General features: G+C 39.2%; 1 long non-coding RNA gene across 2 annotated transcripts in view; it reads right to left on the bottom strand.

Annotated features, from left to right (window-relative positions):
- LOC118160392 overlaps positions 1-16,315 on the bottom strand; it is a 153,249-nt gene extending 136,934 nt beyond the window's left edge. For both annotated transcript variants that reach the window (XR_004747457.1, XR_004747456.1), the window contains exon 1: positions 16,214-16,315. This is a non-coding gene — a long non-coding RNA (uncharacterized LOC118160392). The remainder of the gene's footprint in view (positions 1-16,213) is intronic.
- Positions 16,316-17,365: the final 1,050 nt, after the last annotated feature.

Raw genomic sequence — 17,365 nt, 5'->3', positions numbered from 1 at the left:
GGAAGGAAGGAAGGAAGGAAGGAAGGAAGGAAGGAAGGAAGGAAGGAAGGAAGGAAGGAAGGAAGGAAGGAAGGAAGGAAGGAAGGAAGGAAGGAAGGAAGGAAGGAAGGAAGGAAGGAAGGAAGGAAGGAAGGAAGGAAGGAAGGAAGGAAGGAAGGAAGGAAGGAAGGAAGGAAGGAAGGAAGGAAGGAAGGAAGGAAGGAAGGAAGGAAGGAAGGAAGGAAGGAAGGAAGGAAGGAAGGAAGGAAGGAAGGAAGGAAGGAAGATGAAGAGTTAACTGAAGATTTCCCCCAGCATGCCCAAAACTAGGTAAGAAATTGGAACTCCAACGTAGCTAGCTTTGAATCACCAAAATGCCTTTTTCCATACAGCACTTTTACTACAGACACAAGTTTGCAGAAGGGAACAGACAAATTCCTGGCCCTCAGATGTTCCGATGAAGCTGGAGCTGTAACATAATATACACAAACGCAAACCAGAATTTTGCACATAAGTTCTGATGCCAGAGCTGGGTTCAGATGGCATTGAACTCCAGATTAAAACCAATAAACACACAAATCTGTAGTCACAAGAACACAGATGGTATTGTCCATATGTTTTTATGGCATACACAGGAGAAGATCCAATAATGTAATATGCATTTTTTGCTCTTCATTGATACTATAATTAAATTCTCTGAGAATGTACTTGACAGCGTCTAAGAGAAGGAAACATTGGTAACTTGGTAGTATAGGATTATTTAACAAGCAAAGGAAGTGAGAAATACGAAGATTTACTGAATTTATGTGATGACAGAGCAAATCTTAACCACAGCATGTTAACCTATAAACACCCTGTAAAGGCTAAGGAAACAGGATGAACTGCGGTATATAACATTTCATTTTGGGGTGGCTGGAACAGCTTATTGAATGAGCCCAAGGTAAGAGATTTATTTTTGCTCCTTACAGAGAAGCAAATCTACTAATAAGAGTCCAGACACTGAAACTAGGACAGTTTTCCTCCCAGGTTTATTGCTAACATTTAAAACAATGCTTCTATTAAAAAAGTATTTTCATACTTGATCAGTTTAAGGGCTTCATTATTGTCATGCTGTGCAATGATGTAGACTTCTAGCAAGTATTCTCTGCCTCTGTACACTAGACCTTAGTGCTAATTTTGGTGCTTGCTTGATGCTCAGAATGTGATAATGGTATTTGGAAGGAAGTCTTTCATTGAGCTGCGTAAAAATTGACAGTCTCACTTCACATTCATTTATGTGAAGAAAACATTCAATAAGCATCTTGGTTTTTTTGCCTACACCAGGTTAAGAGTTTCAAATGAAAGGCAGCAATCTTCATGTATTTTAACACTTTTAAACTGTCCCTATACTTCAAATACAATACATCTGTACAAAGAATATAATTTTATTAACTACAAAGAAAAAAATGAGAAGTATATAAAACTCCCTAGCTTGTAGGTCTTCAAAAACACCCAAACTGAATCGTGTTACTGAAAAGCTAATTCATATGCAGTTATAAACTTATACTACATCATACAATCTGATATGACCATTAGCATAATACACAGTAGGACACAGGTGTTATTTACTACATACCTAATCTTGCCTAAATGTTTTATAGACCATATGAGAAAGTTCAGCTATGAATAATTTCTCCCAGAGGTATTTTTTCTCTTTCATTGTAAGAGTTGATGGGCATTTTCTAAGGACTTCTAACATGAACATGATTCTAACATTTCTGTGCACTGTTTGCTGTTGAGAAAACAAAGGAGCAATGACATTCCATTCCTTATGTGCCAGATGGGAGACTGTTATTACTCTTTTAACTTATATGTCCACAAAGAATCAATCTGAGTGGATGGTACTTGTGCAAAATATAAGCATGTTCACTGGTAAAACCTATAACAAGCTTTAAAAGAAAAATAAAAAATAAATAAAGCAGAGATTTTTTTGGTGCCTTTCTCTTTTCTACCCTAAGCTTGTTTATGAGTGTGTAAATGAAACTTTAAGGTTGACTAAAATGCAGGAAGAAGTAGTTGCACATAAACACATTTGGGAAAAGAACATTTAGAGTAATGAGTATGTGAAGAGTCTGCAGTGATGGCCTTAGGAGGATAACTTAGAGTGTTAAAATCAAATGAAGTATTGCCCTCAGCTAACAGTTCTTCCCCAGGGAGAAATATTTCTTAGGGGAAACATCCACCTTTAGGAAACAAACTGTCATTTCACAAAAGAAAAAAATGTTTTTTCCAATTAGCTATTACAAATAGCTGCTTATTTAGCACCTCTTCAAAGCTTAGAGAAAAACGCACTATTATAAAAAGAACATTAAGACCACAACAGCAGGGTACTCACAGCTAAGAAATACCATTTAAAAACTGCTGTACATCCTCCAGCTCTTTTATGCATTTCGTGTTATGATGCAATCTTTAATAAACACAGTCCCATGATATTTTTTTTCTTTTTTTTTTTTTCTTTTTTTTTTTCCCACCTCCATAGGATCCTGCCTCATTCAGTGAGCAGGATGTAATGCACTCAGTTAATGAGCAGCTATTCATTAATCTTGTCCTCATTATCTTCCCAGCAGCACCTTTTATCCCAGTGGCCCCAAGATTTCTCCAGCACTCCCTGGAGTTCATAACCCTGCTCTCGGACGTCAGAAGTTGAGGGAAGAACTGCATCACATCCCACCTAGACACATTTTGCCGAGAGAGAAAGGGGAACTTAAGAGCTTCCCCTGCTGTTATCTGCAGTACAGGGAAATGTGAGTAAAGATCACAGATCTCTTGACTTTTTCCATTCCTCTTCTCCTCAGGAAAAAGGACCAGGTCCAGACTTGCAAGGTCAAGAAGAGAGATTTTGCATGCCCTGATTTGCTACTACCTGAGCCAATGACCAACAGCAAACAAGCAGATGGACATGCCCATCTCCACCTCTCCTGAGGACACCAGAGGTTACTCCCCACTCACCATAAGGTATGCCACTTCCATCCACACTCAGCAAGAAATGACAAGTCCAACACACCCAGCTTTGAAAGATAAATGCCTGATAAAGTAGAAATAGATCTTTACAATGTCCCTGTGAGACAACCGTTCCCACAAGATGTTCTAGGTAGTACTTACCAGGTCTAGGCATCTAACATGAAAAGCTTATGACCTAATTTTTCAGTGCTCCTGAAGCACTGAAAATCTGTAGTGCTGTGTGTGTCACAGCAGAATCCTGACCCATCTGCAGCAAGGGTGCTCTAAAGATGTGTGCTAAAGACCAGCTGCCTCTGAAAGGTTTGGATGAAGTGACTTGGGGATGACTTGAGCTCCATGACAGGGACAAGGTGAGAATCCATTTCTTCAGGACCTTTTAGAATCCTTTAACTATTCAGTTGTCCCTTCTCTTCTACAGTCCTCTACATTCAGTTCCTCATTTCACACCTTGCAATAAATAAAGCACAGTGTCTTATGGATAACAACTGTTTTTACTACAGTTGCAGTACGGCTGGATACAGTTGTATGTGTACAGCTGCATAGCCATCCCTGATCCAGCCCTGGAGCAGACCACTCTATCTGCTGAGTAAGATGGCAGTTGCAGAGAGGAGGAAGAGGGAAGGATCACCTGTCAGAGTTGCTTTATCAGTCTGTATCTCAAACTGGTGCCATTGCTAAATGCACTATAGTATCTACAGTGGTCCTGTTACCTGCAGACAGAAGCACCTTCCCTTATTACCAGCTCTTCCCAGACCGCTGCTTCCACAATATCTCCCAGTCACTTTTGCTGCCACAGCAACCAGATGACAACTGCTGGGCCATTTTGCTACTCTACCAACCATCCTGTGAGGCACTCCGTGATCAAAACCAGTATTTGACTGGATAGTATACATCCTCGATACTTCAGCTGTCTCAGATCCATCTATCAGAGGTTACTTTCACACCCACAAAAAATATGACAAAGTCAGCAAGCAGGACTGGGTAGCGAAAAGTGATGGGCAACCTTGTGATGTTACTTGTTCTGTTTAGGACAGGGTCTGCAACAGAAGATTTTTTCCAGATCTAGACACTGCCTGCTATTAGAAGTTATCCCTTTTACAAGGTTAACTAGGCATTTGAGTATCTTGTGAAAAAAAAAAATAACAACCCTGGAAAGTTTGGGTAGAGATTTTTTTTTTTTTTTGATGGTTCATTAGTTAATTATTCAGTGAGCAGCTGAATAATAATAATAATAATAATAAAATCTGTAGAGCTGTCTGTCTCCATTCCAAGGTCTTTCCCTTTATGTTTTTATATTAGACTCATCACAATTATGAGCTGCAACTTAGAGCTCTCTATTATCATCATACAGGAACACTAAACTGTTGAAGTCATCACAGATTACTTTGATTTACTGTTACATTTGCAATTTTATAAGTAACAGGTCTTACACCCAATTCTGCTTCATTGAAAGGAATGACAATGAGAGCCACACACACTTGGGAATTATCAACATTAAAAACATTTATACTTGGACATTTCCTTATTTTATCTAAAGCAAGCTAGCTGAGCAGAAAGAGCAACGTTCAAAGTTTGAGTACGTTAGTTGCTTCTGTATTTTTGGACATATTTAAGCTCCCTTTAGGCTTATGAGCTTCTAGATGACTCAGTAATAATAATAATAAATAAATAAATAAATAAAAAGTTTAATCCTCCCTCTCTTCCATCCAAAGTTTCCAGACATATTTAGATCTAAGTAGCAAGGATTTGCATCCGTGAATTAAGCTTGTACCTTTAAAAATGTAACCTATATGCTTGCATTCTGAGATTAACTGTACTAAAATCGCAGCCCTAATATACTATGTCTCCTAAAAAAACATTCTCCATTTTTCACCATGTAACAGGCACAGAACTCACTGCATTTTCAGCAGCATAGTGGCAGAACTGAAAGAATGAGGAAGAACATATCTTAATCCCCTCATAATCTTCCTGAGCATCAGGATCTTTGGGCAGCTTCATTATTAAAAAGTATCATTGCTCAAACTTCCTCTAAGTAATTCTTTGAATAATCCATCTGCTTGAGTGCGTTCGTAAATCATTTGTTTTGGAGATTTATTTTGGCAGTTATTTTGCGGAAATTCATGTGCTCAGACCTGAAAATGCTTATTTATTGTTTGCTTTGCACGCCTGGTACACGATTAGCCCTCAATTTCATAGAACGTCTAAGCGAGAGGAAAACAATTCCTCAACACAGTGCAAGACTGAATCACATCTCATTTACACTGATGTAAATAAGGGAGAGAGACACTGAAAATAAAGCATTTACAGTACTCTAAGTAAGAATAAAATTCAGGCTGGCAATGTTGCTTTGTAATGCCTCAGCCTTGCAGCTAAAACTGTATGTGTTGAGCAATCTTCAAGGGCAAAAAATGATCAGAAATAAACTTTATCAACTTTTTTTTGAATAAAATCTTAAGGAATTTTCAAGGGATTGACAAAAAAAAAAAAAAAAAAAAATTGTCTTTATCTGAAAGTCCCTAAGAATTGGATAAAAACTAGTCACCCCAATGAAAATCATAGTGATTTTCACTAACCATCTCTTCAGACAAGATTCAATTAGTACAATAAAGGGAGTAGAGAAAAAAAGAAAAAGGAAAGGCAGAAAACCAAGGAAATCATATTATATGCTATTAAACTTGATAAGGCTTTTCCATCAGAGAACATCAAGTCTTATTTCTGGTAATCCCTGTGCTGTTGTAAATCAGGAGTTACTGCTATAAAGACTAGAGTTCCAACAGAATAAAATTGTAGTAAGCAGAAGCCAGAGCTTTGAGTTGTATTGCACAAGTCTGTAGAATCATTAAGGACAAAAATCTTTGCTGTTAGCTACCGTCTCTTTCCTCATACATGTCCCAGAAACATCAGCACACAGACACTGAGAGTTTGGCAGCTCTGCCCCAAAAAGTCTGACACAGAAACCTAAATGGGAACACCCTTATGCTTGGGTCTCACTAGGTTTTGCTCCATGTAAAACCCAGTGGCTGATAGCTGGATTCCCTTAAAGAAACTTCAAACAAAACACAGGTAATGGTATGGATGTTCAGTCCCCCTGCTAGCAGTGCCCTCTGGTCACCAGGCACCAAGGCTGCCAGTCAGACTCCCTCAGGTTAATTAACTCTTAGACCCAAACTCATCTTTCATCTCTTGCAGACTCTTGGCTCGGCTTTACTTGCAAAAATTTGATCCCCATCCCAGATCTGTCCTACAGCTAAAATATATTTTTTTTTTCTTGCTATGAGAGACGTGAGTTTTAAAACCCATAGCGCTGAGGTCCTACATCATTTCCTAGTTGCTTCTCAGGTTATCGTGCACAAAGGAAGTCTTCCCCAAACACACTCTAAAAGGTCGTTGCATTCCTGAAACTCAGCTCATCTTGGGTAGGCGACAGACAGCAAGCCGAAGAACTTGGCTCATGCACACAGTGTATGGAAACATTAATTTTATGCAAGTACGCTCTGTGGCTAAAACTAACAGCAACAATAATGACAAAAACAAACAAACAGGTGTGTAGGTCAGGGATTTTGAGGATCTCTGTTCAGAGTTAGGCCTCCAGACTTTAACCACCATGAATCCTTTAGACCTCACATCTGTTTACAAGTTTGGGCTTGATACAGCAATAGTATCCAGAGTTACTGTGTCACAGAGAATTCTACAATATCCATACACACATTTAGTTTAGGATAGGTAAGTGAACAATACCACTCCTACAAGACTTTTTAAGACTGGAACCTGCTATTTATTTTTCAGGAATTGTCTTTCTTCCTGCCCCATATAAAGCAACAGATTATAGAAGTGAGTGATACCCTAGCTGAGGAAACAGTGGAGTTTCCAAAAACTAGTTCTGAAAATTATGAGCAGGTGGAAAACCTTGGATAACAGAGATAGAAGTAGTATCATATTTTTGCAAGAAAGCAAATATATAAATCATATATACAACCACCTATCACAAGTATTTCTTGGGATTATCTGGTGGGAGGCAGATTTCAGGCACAATATGATTATAGGCATACTAATGCTATTTAGAGTTAGTAAGATGTCCGCTATAGGTAAATATTTGCCTTGTCAAAGAATATATGCTATAATAAAATCTGTTTTAGTACTGATATAATCCATGAGGTTTCATTTTCTGTGAGCTATGCTGCATAGAAATATAAAGTTTTTTTTCTGAAACATTTTATAGGAAATGTATGTTATATACTACTAGAAAGCACAGCTGAATAAAAACACGTCTGGTGTAAAGCAATGTAGTTCTCTGGAAAGTTGGTGGGATTTGCTCCTACTTAGCCTTGAACTGAAAGAGGCCCGGGGTATAGAATTTTGATGATCATGTTTCATATCTTTATCATATCTGCCCTGATCCCAAGATAAATAGACTATTTCCCAGAAATACAGTATACCTAGATATCAATTTACTGTAACATTCTCTGTAAGCAATTTCAATTCTGATGTAGACTCTACTATATTGTATTTTCAAAAAATTCAACAATAAGAAAATGAAAGCAGAGGATCAAAAGTAAGTTTTTCACAGTTGAAAACAAGCAAAACTTGTTTTTCATGAAGCTTGTTTCATACAGGCACTGCCAAAAAAACTAAAACACAATGTATCTTGGGACTTAGTGGAACCTCAAAACCAGTAAAGATTTGGGGTCCAGTTCACTGTTCAATTATACTTGATGAAAGCAAAAAAAACAAAAACAAACAAACAAATAAACAAAAGAAAAAAACAGAAAGGAGGAAAGGAGGTCTTTGGTTTGGTTAAACAACACACCAATAAGACAAACAAACAAAACATTTGGTGAGAAATCTCAAACCCATCAAATAAAACATTGTGACGGACTTCAATGGGGACATGAATTCACCTTAGACATGTCACCTTCATGCAGTGACACACAGTTCAAATTCAGATCCCTGCCCATATTCAGGTAACACTTGGGACCACCACAATTTGGCTGTGATTCTACACTTAAACTTCCAATTCACCTCCCTTGGGCAGAGTTGTATGTTAGTACTAGAAGAGAAATAGACTACGCGTGGAGAGTGGAAACACTCCTCGTGCAAAGATGGTCCGCACTGTCACGCTGTTCCAAGAGATAGCGTGACCTTCCCCAGCATGTTAGCTTTAGCTTATGCCTGGCTACCAGGCATAGCTCGGGGGCCCTGTGAGGCTTGTTGATAAGCAAGTTTCCCCATGTGGTGGTTTCTGAGACAGCTTGCTGCTGCAGCAGCCAGTGTTGGTGCATGTGACCGAAGATATTCTCAGTCCTGTGTTTTCCTACTATCCCTACACTCACATTGCAGCACAGAACAGCTGGGCTTTCCTACAGTAATATCTGACCTGAGTCCCTAAACTTGAATTTTAAGTTTCCTGAGAAAATGATTTGCAGTGACATTTCTGAGGGGAGCTGATATTACTCATTTACTTTCTAAAGTAGGAATGTCTTGAAATCTATGGGGTCCTCCCAAGTAGCAGATACAACATGTCACCACTCTGAAAATCTTGGCTTACAAGGTGACCTTGAACATCGCAACCTTGACTGTTCACAGAATAGGAACAGACTCAAGGACATGGTGAAATTCAAGGGTTTGCTCAAACCATCCAAGTGCAGGAAACTGCAATGTTTCCCACAGCAGGGTGTTGTATTGCTATCACTGTCTCAACCTAGGTGCCACACATACCGTTCTACTGAGATAGGCATGCATGGATGCCTTAATTTGTTTCTTTTGTGCAACCACTGTTGCAAACAAATCTCTTCCACTCTTCTCACTGCCCGTTCCTGCTCCAGGCTCTCTGCCTGACCAGGCTGCCTTCCCTGCCAAGCCTCTCAGGTGCTCTCCTTGCAAACTCTGGGGGCCTCCAAAGATACAAAGCAGACACAGGACACAATCTTGAAGGACAACTGTGAAAGACTAAACAATAGGATGAAGAAAGAATGGTCAAGGGGAGCATACAGGCTAAGTCCCAGACTCTCAGTAGTTAGGGTTAGTTGAGCTCTTAGGAGCTTCCTGCGTTGGCAATAACCATCAACCCCAAAATGATTCAGCAACTTAAATTATGCAGGAGTCTCTGGTAATCCTTACAGGTCCTACTCTGGAGCTGCTCATGACCAGAAGAGTAGATTGCAGTGTGAGTTTAACTGCTTTAAAGTAGCCACAGCTCCCTATTACAGTAGACATTAACCTGCTGGCCTCTGACGACTGCTTTAAATTCCCCCTAGGCTGCCAGCTTCATTGCAAATTTAATGTGAATCCTATGAGCGGTTTTATCTATTCTCTTTTGTGTCTTAGATTTCTGTGCTACCACCACTCATTGTGCAATCTACTTTTTAGATATAAAACATGATCCATGCTGGATTCCAGACATGGACTAGGGATAAAGCTCTTTTCTGACTTTTACTTAAGTTTTTTTTTTTTTCTTTTTTTTTCCACATAGCACCAACAGATGTACACAACTCCAGCATAAAGGGAAGTCAGCGTCCTCAGCCAAATCATTTCTGCAAAATTATTAAGGTCTAGAGTCTGGTAGCTCATTTGATAAAGAAAAAAAAAAATAAAAGTGTAACATCAATATGTATAGATATTTTTACATTTTTTACCCATTTGCATAATTGTATGCTCATATCCCAGTGGTTAGTGACATTCTGTATTGGCATGTTTGTCTTTTATACATTACAGAGCACCAAAATAGAAGCAACAGCTGTGAATACATCAATATTCACCTGAATTTTATGTTTTTAGAGCACCTATTCCAGGAGAGTGGATAATTTTTTTATATCTTTTTATCCATCACAACCAAAAGCTGTTACTGTCTGTACCATAATTCATCTGTTTTGAGCTGATCTCCTCATTGAATAGCCCCTTCATGGCATCGTGTCCACTTACACTGTTTGCATCAAGTAGGGCAGATTTGAATACTAAATACTAAAGAAACACTGTGGTTCTGGAGATCAAAATACAATCCTTATCTAAAACACAGGTTCACTGTATGCTGTCATCAAACCTTGTAATCTATCCTAAAACTCCATGTCGTTGTTGTAAAATTGAGACACTTTCCTATCTGATGTGGGATAGCAGGAAATGAGATGCTCATTTCTATGATAATGAGCTTTTAAATAGATAAATACCAAATAATACAGAAATGCTGATCTCAAATATGGTTGTCACCACAGCACTAAAATGACTGCCATTGTGTTGCTACAGGTTCATGTTTGGCATAGGTTAATTTAACCAGCAACACTGAAATTCAGCATGTCAGTTCCAAAAATAACAATTGAAAAAAAAAAAAAAAAGAGAGAGAAAGAAGTGTGTGGTGGTGGGGTAATGTAATATTATGGATGGAAGGAAAAGTAACAAGGGTACAATCTATTATAAGAAATTACTTATGAATAAATTGCAAGAGTGTAAGAGCTAAGACAACAAGAAGGGAATAACAATTAGACAGAAAGCCCAGACAGTCTAAGAGAATAAATTTGTTCTTAAAAGGAAGGTGTGAGGTGTTGTGCTGATTGAGGACAATAAGTACATCAATTGGCATTTTAAATGTCCTGGAGAGAAACTCAGAAATCTATTTGTTATACAGGAATGAAACAAATCACTAAAGCCAAAGGGGGAAAAAAAAGGAAAAACAAAAAACCAACACCATTCCATAGTTGAGAAGATGCAAGGACTTCTATCATTTTCAGTATGGCATAAATAGCACACAAAGCAACCATTTTTAGAATTAGTATGGTTATTCAAAGGGAACTGATATGCTAAGCATCTCTTAGCTTCGTTAGGAAACAAATTATCAGGGATTGGTACCAGAGATACGATGCAGTTGGAAGGTTTCAGTATAAGAAAAAATCCCCATGTTAGAATTCAGTTTATTTAAAACTTCTCACACACCCACTATATTTTACATAATCATTGTAGAACTTCTGTACCCATCCTTTGTGATAAAATAACCCCCATTACCCAGAAGCTTAGCTTAACCACCTTTACAGTCAGGGGAATAATATTCCACATGAGTAACTTATAAATATTCACAGCTGTATCTTATGGCACTTGTGTGGGTGTGCCACAGGGTAAAATCTTGGATTTTTGGTAGCCAATCTAAGATCTATTTGATCATTGTAATAGGAAATTAGAAGTTAAAAATATCCCGAAAGAGACCCTGCTCCTGCGACTGTTGCCATGAATTTTCAGTGAAGTCAAGTGATCTTGACTTCAAAATGACTTAATGTGGCCCTGTTAGTATTGCTAACATGAAGTGGTTGTTACATTCTCAATCGCACAGACTAACTCAATCTAAAGTAGTGATAATACGAAACCAGCAAACCAACCGTAACATCAAGATACACACAAGAGATGAGAAAAGCAATTTACATATAGCTCATAGAAGTCTTTCACTAGACTCAAGGGTTTTCGATTGTTTTTTGTTTTCCCCAAATATTAATTTTTAAGAGGTTTTCAAATTTCCACAGCCTTCTGCACTTTTGTTTTGCTTAAACTATTATTCAGGAATAATACACCTTTCAAGTTTCCAGCCCTATCAAAACCACAGTATCCAAAAATACCTTTACTCTTGTAGGCTTTTTGCATAGTCTTTCTGGTTGCTCTGCTTTTCTTTTGAAAAGGTCTATGGCTGATATCTGAAATGCCTTGTTCTGAGCTGTCTTCATTAGAAGGTCCCTTTAAACAGTCTCAGAATTACTGACAAAGAAACAACTGTACAGCAACCCTGAAAAACAGCAAAGCTTTTGAACATCACAGTAAAGCTAAAAAGATAAATATCCCTAGCAATTCAATGGCTTATCCATGGAAGTAACATCTTCAACAAGCATTGAACGTCTTGATTTAGTGGTAACAAAACCTGTAATGAAATTGGTTTATTTTCCTATATACTGATTTATAGCACACAGTCACCAAAGAGCCAGGACTTTGCTTCATTGGGAGTAACTATGCCACCCAATAAAACTTTTAACCATAAGTAAAGTTAAACTCTGAATAATCCTATTAGCTGGTCAGACATTTGTGACTAGAATCTGCACAAGGCTAGAGCTTGTTACAATACAACTTTACACCTGTGAAAAGCTCTGGTATGAAAGAAGCATAACATTTTTAAAAGTCCTTTCCTTTCCCATGAAATCTTAGGCAATTCACTCTCTTATACAAATAAAGTGATAAAGAAATCATACTGAGATTAATAGCTTGAGAGTTTCCTATGATCGTTTAGATTCAGGCTGTCAAAATAGATAATATAATTCTGTATTGAATTGTGTAGCATGGTTAAAACATAACTGTTGAAAAGGCCGCATTCTTTATTACAGTTTACAGGACTTCCTCATTGTTGGTTGTGGTGGGTAGAGATACTGCCTGACCCCAGGAAGATATACGAGATGCCTTCAAAGTGATGAGCCTCTAAGATATCACAGGCAGAAGAAGGCTGGCCATGATCTTTAAGCAGTTTGGTATGTTCCCAAATCTGAATGGCTATTGGGACTAGCAATAGTTTTTTTTTTTATCACGGACAGTCCTAAGGACCTCTCAGTGCTCTTCAACAGCATTACTTCCCTCTTCCCAGACTGGCTCCCAGTACAACGCTATATTACACTATCTGTGGCTCCCCTGAGGGAGATACTGCAGCTTCCATCTACAAAGTTTGCTCAGAGGAAAATATTCTGATGCCTGGATATGAGGCTTTTAGATTCACTTTTAACTAAGAAAAACTGTATGGAGCAGGATAAGAACTTTCTTACCAGAAAGAGGGGCAGTTCCTTTGGGACAGATACACCAGGTGCCATAAGTGCCCTAGGAAGCACTGCGTGCCAGAGGAGGCAGAGTCACACTGCAGCTCTGTGGGAGATGGCTTGGACTTAAATGACATTGGCTAATTCTGCTAATTAGTGGTTAATTAGTGAAGGACTTTGGCTAATTCCTGTGCAGGTATGCAAAAGTGGTCAAGAGGAAAGGAAAATATCCCTGTAGTCCTCCCACCATACTTCACACAGCCTGCCAGGCCTGGCGTTTCCCAGCTCACTGGATATGTGCGACCGAAAGCAGAAAACGGCCCCACCGCGTGATCTACCCATGGCTCACACACTGCAGACATCAACACTAACCTCTTAATTAATAGACTGCAGCCCGCTGACAAGGAGGTCGAAGAGGGGCATTTCAGTGACCTCCAGCTGCTGTTAAAGACTTGAACGCAACTTCACAGTCACATTCAAGGGGGCCCAGGTGAACGATTCATGTGCCAGCCTTGCCCCTGTACTGGGAGAGGTCGAGGCACGGCCACTCGGCTTCGAGGTGCGTGGCTGCTGGCTTAGCAGGCCTCTGCAATCACAAGGGACAAATTAACAAAACAACCATGTGACCGCCTGATCCAAGGCCCCCTGGAGTCATTAAGAGCCTGGTCCTAGGATGTTACTATGCCTAGTTCAAGTGGGACACCAGCAGAGGCTAACACAAAAATATCCCTGTACTTCCAGGAGCCTCCACCAACTCTCCTTCACCCCAACCGTAGGACAAGGGAAGCATGGTCACGTGCCTTTCTCAAAAGATTTTCAGTGACAAAAACAAAGCAAGGCCAAATCTGCAAGCCTCTTCAGCAGCAAGTCAAAAAAAAGAAAAAAAAAAAAAAAAAAGGAAAAAAAAATAAAAGAAAAAAAAAAAAAAGCTTTCCTTTCCCCACTCCCAACAAAGATAATTTCAAATCAATCTTTAGTTCAACCAAGTAACATCACAAAATAATGCAAAGAAAATGAACATTATATGTGATTTCAGGGCCCAGAAAACATCGCAGCAGGAAGAATGTATCTCTGACCTTCACGCCTAGAGCCTGCTGTAGAATATACAATAGTAGTAACTGGATATAAAAATATCATCAACTAGGAAAAACAAAAGAGAAAATGAATAATCCAACAGTGGTTTTCTGGGATTTTTACACATTTTTTAAGAGTAGGGTTAATGTATTTGCTGGCCATAGCTTTGGTTTGGTTCAATAAGCTTAAGTTCTCATGAGAACCTCTCAGCAAAGAAAAGGGTTAAACATATACTTAATTGACTTCACGCGTTAGCAGTCTTAGCATGTGTAGAAATCAGATGCGTTTGAAATATTCATGATGAAATGCAAAACCACTATCACACTTTCACATTTCGGTCAAGCTTGAAAATGGGTTTGTTTCTGTGAAAAATGTCACTACGATACATGCTTTTCTTTTTCTTTCTTTCTTTCTTCTTTTTTCTCTTTTGATTGAAAAGTACTTTGCAGCTAGCTTACATGAATTCATGTTAACATTCACTTCATGGGGTGAGATTCAATATTTCTTGTTTTCAGTGCACTGACAGCCATATTCTCAAACACTAAATAAAGCGAAGTTGGGGTGTGGCAGAGAGCTGACAAAGCTGGATGAATGAAAATTAAAAAAGAAAAAAGGAAAAAAAAAAAAAAAAAAACACTAAGCACTCTTTCAAACTTTAGCACCTTTCTTACAGAGAAAGGCAAGTTGCAAAGTGTTCTGAATTGGGTGGGGTTGTGTTAAAGATGAGGTAAAACTTTCAGCTGGCATTATTCAGCTCTGCACAGATGAATGACTAAAGTAATTGTATTAAAAGGGTCATAAAAACAGCAGAGTGAGTTCAGTTCTATTTGAGCAAATGTTAATTGAACACTTATCACCAATATACTTCCCAAATGTATTGCTTTTACCTGTACAATAAACAACTGGCATTTTACATCCAGAAGATAGGCCAGCAGAGGACACTTCCTGATACCCTTTCACATAAGCTGATTTTATTGCCATTCAAAACAAACAGTATTCTACACTCTGATGCCTATCAGAGCTGTGTGGAAAGCCAAGTCCATTTTTGCATAAACCACCATTTTTTGATCAAAACAAGTTAGAAAGTTTTAGTGAAAACCAAAAAGATCGCAGCTTTAAGAACAAAAATGTTAATGAAAACTCAGTGATTTCTTTACAGAAACAGAACTTTACCACAAACACATGAAGTGCTTACTCAAAACCCCATATCTCTGTTGACAGATGGCTTTAGGAACATCTCTTACTAGCCCACTGTGTGACCTCCTGTCACTAGTTCATATACCCAGCAACTTGCATTCTGAAGAGCCAAGGGCTCAGATGGGGATATTTTCAGGGACTCTCCCACTCTCCCCTCACATGTGTTTCCTCTCTCTGAAGAGGAGAGGCCATGAAGGGAGGCCCTGGGAGGTGCCTTTTCTATAAACCATTCTAGCAGGGTAAGGAAGAGGGTGAGGTTTTCCCAAAGCAACTTCAGAAAACCTCCGTATCACAGATACTGGCTCTTAGGGAAGATTTTAACCTCCTTGACCTCTTCTAAATGGGAAAAAAACAATCCAGCAGATTTCTGGAACAGCTTCCAGACAGAGATACACCTGAGTGTGACACAATGCTGTATCTGCTATTCACCAAGAAGAACTTGTTGGGATGCGAAAATCATTGGCAGCATTTGCTGTACTGCCCATGAAGCTTCTAAGTTCAAGATCCTAAGAACAGTGAGAAAGAAGATCACCAGAATGCAGACCCTGGGCTTCAGGTGAGCAGATGTCAGCCTGTTCAGGGAACTGACTGGTGGGATTCTACAAAAGGCAGCTCTGAAGGGTAAGATGTTCAGGCCAGCTGGCAGTTCTTTCAGGTCAATATCCTTCAACGCAAAGAACAGTCCATCCTGATGCTTCAGAAAACAGACGGATGTATCAGGAGACTAGCTTGGCTAAACAGGGATTAAAAGAGGAATTTAAAACATTACTAGAATAGGCAAGCGTAGTCTTAGGAAACCCAAATCCTTCTTGGAGTTTGCATTTGCAAGGGATGACAATGACAATAAGAGTTTCTATTACTACTTTAACAGTAAAAGGTTGAAAAAAGATCATTTGTGACCACTGCTGAATGGAGGCAGGTGACTTAGTGACAGACACATACAAGACTGAGGTTATCACTGGAGGCATACCTCTGGTTTGGAGGACATCACACTGTAGGTTGAATTAGTTTAGTGCATTTCCCAACGTCCAAAAATCCACCAGATTTAAATTTTTGTCTCTCAGTTAAGTGTTGCAGCATAAATGAATGGCATACTCTCAAAGCAGGGAAGAGCTATTTAATAATACTCACCAGCCTGGCAGAAGCAATACAATCATCCCCCCCAACACACACCAAATGGCAATATTAAATGACTGTACCTTTAACACAGTTCATCTGTGATCTGTGTAGCTGTGTAGCCCCATAATGGGGTATTGCCACTGCTAGAACCGAAGTCCTCAAGGCCTCGGGACTGAGGCTGGTCAGTCCTGCTCTGCCCGAACTTCCCTTGACCTGCCCGTAGCTTCGTTTTGCACAGTTTAGCTGTGCCAGCAATTTCTCCAATTGATCAGGTGTCTATGGCTAATTTGTTTTACTTTAGTTTATTGTTGTGTGGTGCAACCATAGTTTCATAGAGATAGCAGTAAAAGGCAGTTATGTTGTAAAATGAAATATTTATGACCCTAGCGCAGCAAAGTAGCACAGAGGAAAAGAGGCTGGGCACAATGGAAGTGGAGACACAGGATGTGGCGTGCAGGAGGGCAGGCATAGGAAGATGAGAGGTGGGGCCCAGGCTCGACACCAGAGACCCCACAGCTCTGAACAGCTCAGTCATGGTCAGTTACAATAATGCAGATCTTGAGCTGGACAAAACTGGTTTTAGCAGTAACAATAAGAATGAAAAAATAATACCTAACATACCTAAAGTGCATAGTAAATTAGATATAACCTCGAAGTGTAGACCAATGAAGAGAGAGAAAGATTTAAAAGCTTGCTAACAAACATGTAAAAATGCTCCTGGGCCAAACCTAGAGAGAGGAAGAAGAAACCGTCTGTGTACACATCATATTCCTCCTGGCAAAAGACTCCAGCTGCTGGCAGCTCTTGGTCACCCCCTACATTCACACCCCCACCAGCATGAAACTAATTACCCTGGGATCCAGAATAGCAGTGGAAGGGCAAGTACAGCACCAGAAAAAGAAAAAGAGAGAAAAATTAAGTGTATGTTTAACAATTATCTGTATTTGATTCCTTCTGCTGTTGCTGCAATTCCTGGGCAACTTGCTCTAGGTGGCCTTGATTGGGCAAGGGGTTGGACCAGATGACCTCCAGAGGTCCCTTCCATTCTCAACCATGCTGTCATTCTGTAAATTAGATCTGAATTTATAATGATAAGACTCTCAAGATTTTAATTAAACTACCAATAAATTATTGGCTTTACCTGCGTATAGGGTATGCTTTCTCCTTTCTCAAAAAAAGGCTTTAAGTGTAACAATATCTGGACTGAAAATAGGAGAAAATGCCACACAACT

Source organism: Oxyura jamaicensis, chromosome 1 (assembly GCF_011077185.1).
Source record: "Oxyura jamaicensis isolate SHBP4307 breed ruddy duck chromosome 1, BPBGC_Ojam_1.0, whole genome shotgun sequence".
Lineage (NCBI taxonomy): Eukaryota > Metazoa > Chordata > Aves > Anseriformes > Anatidae > Oxyura > Oxyura jamaicensis.
The sequence above is the reverse complement of the archived record's forward strand: the minus strand, read 5'-3'. Positions and strand labels throughout refer to the sequence as shown.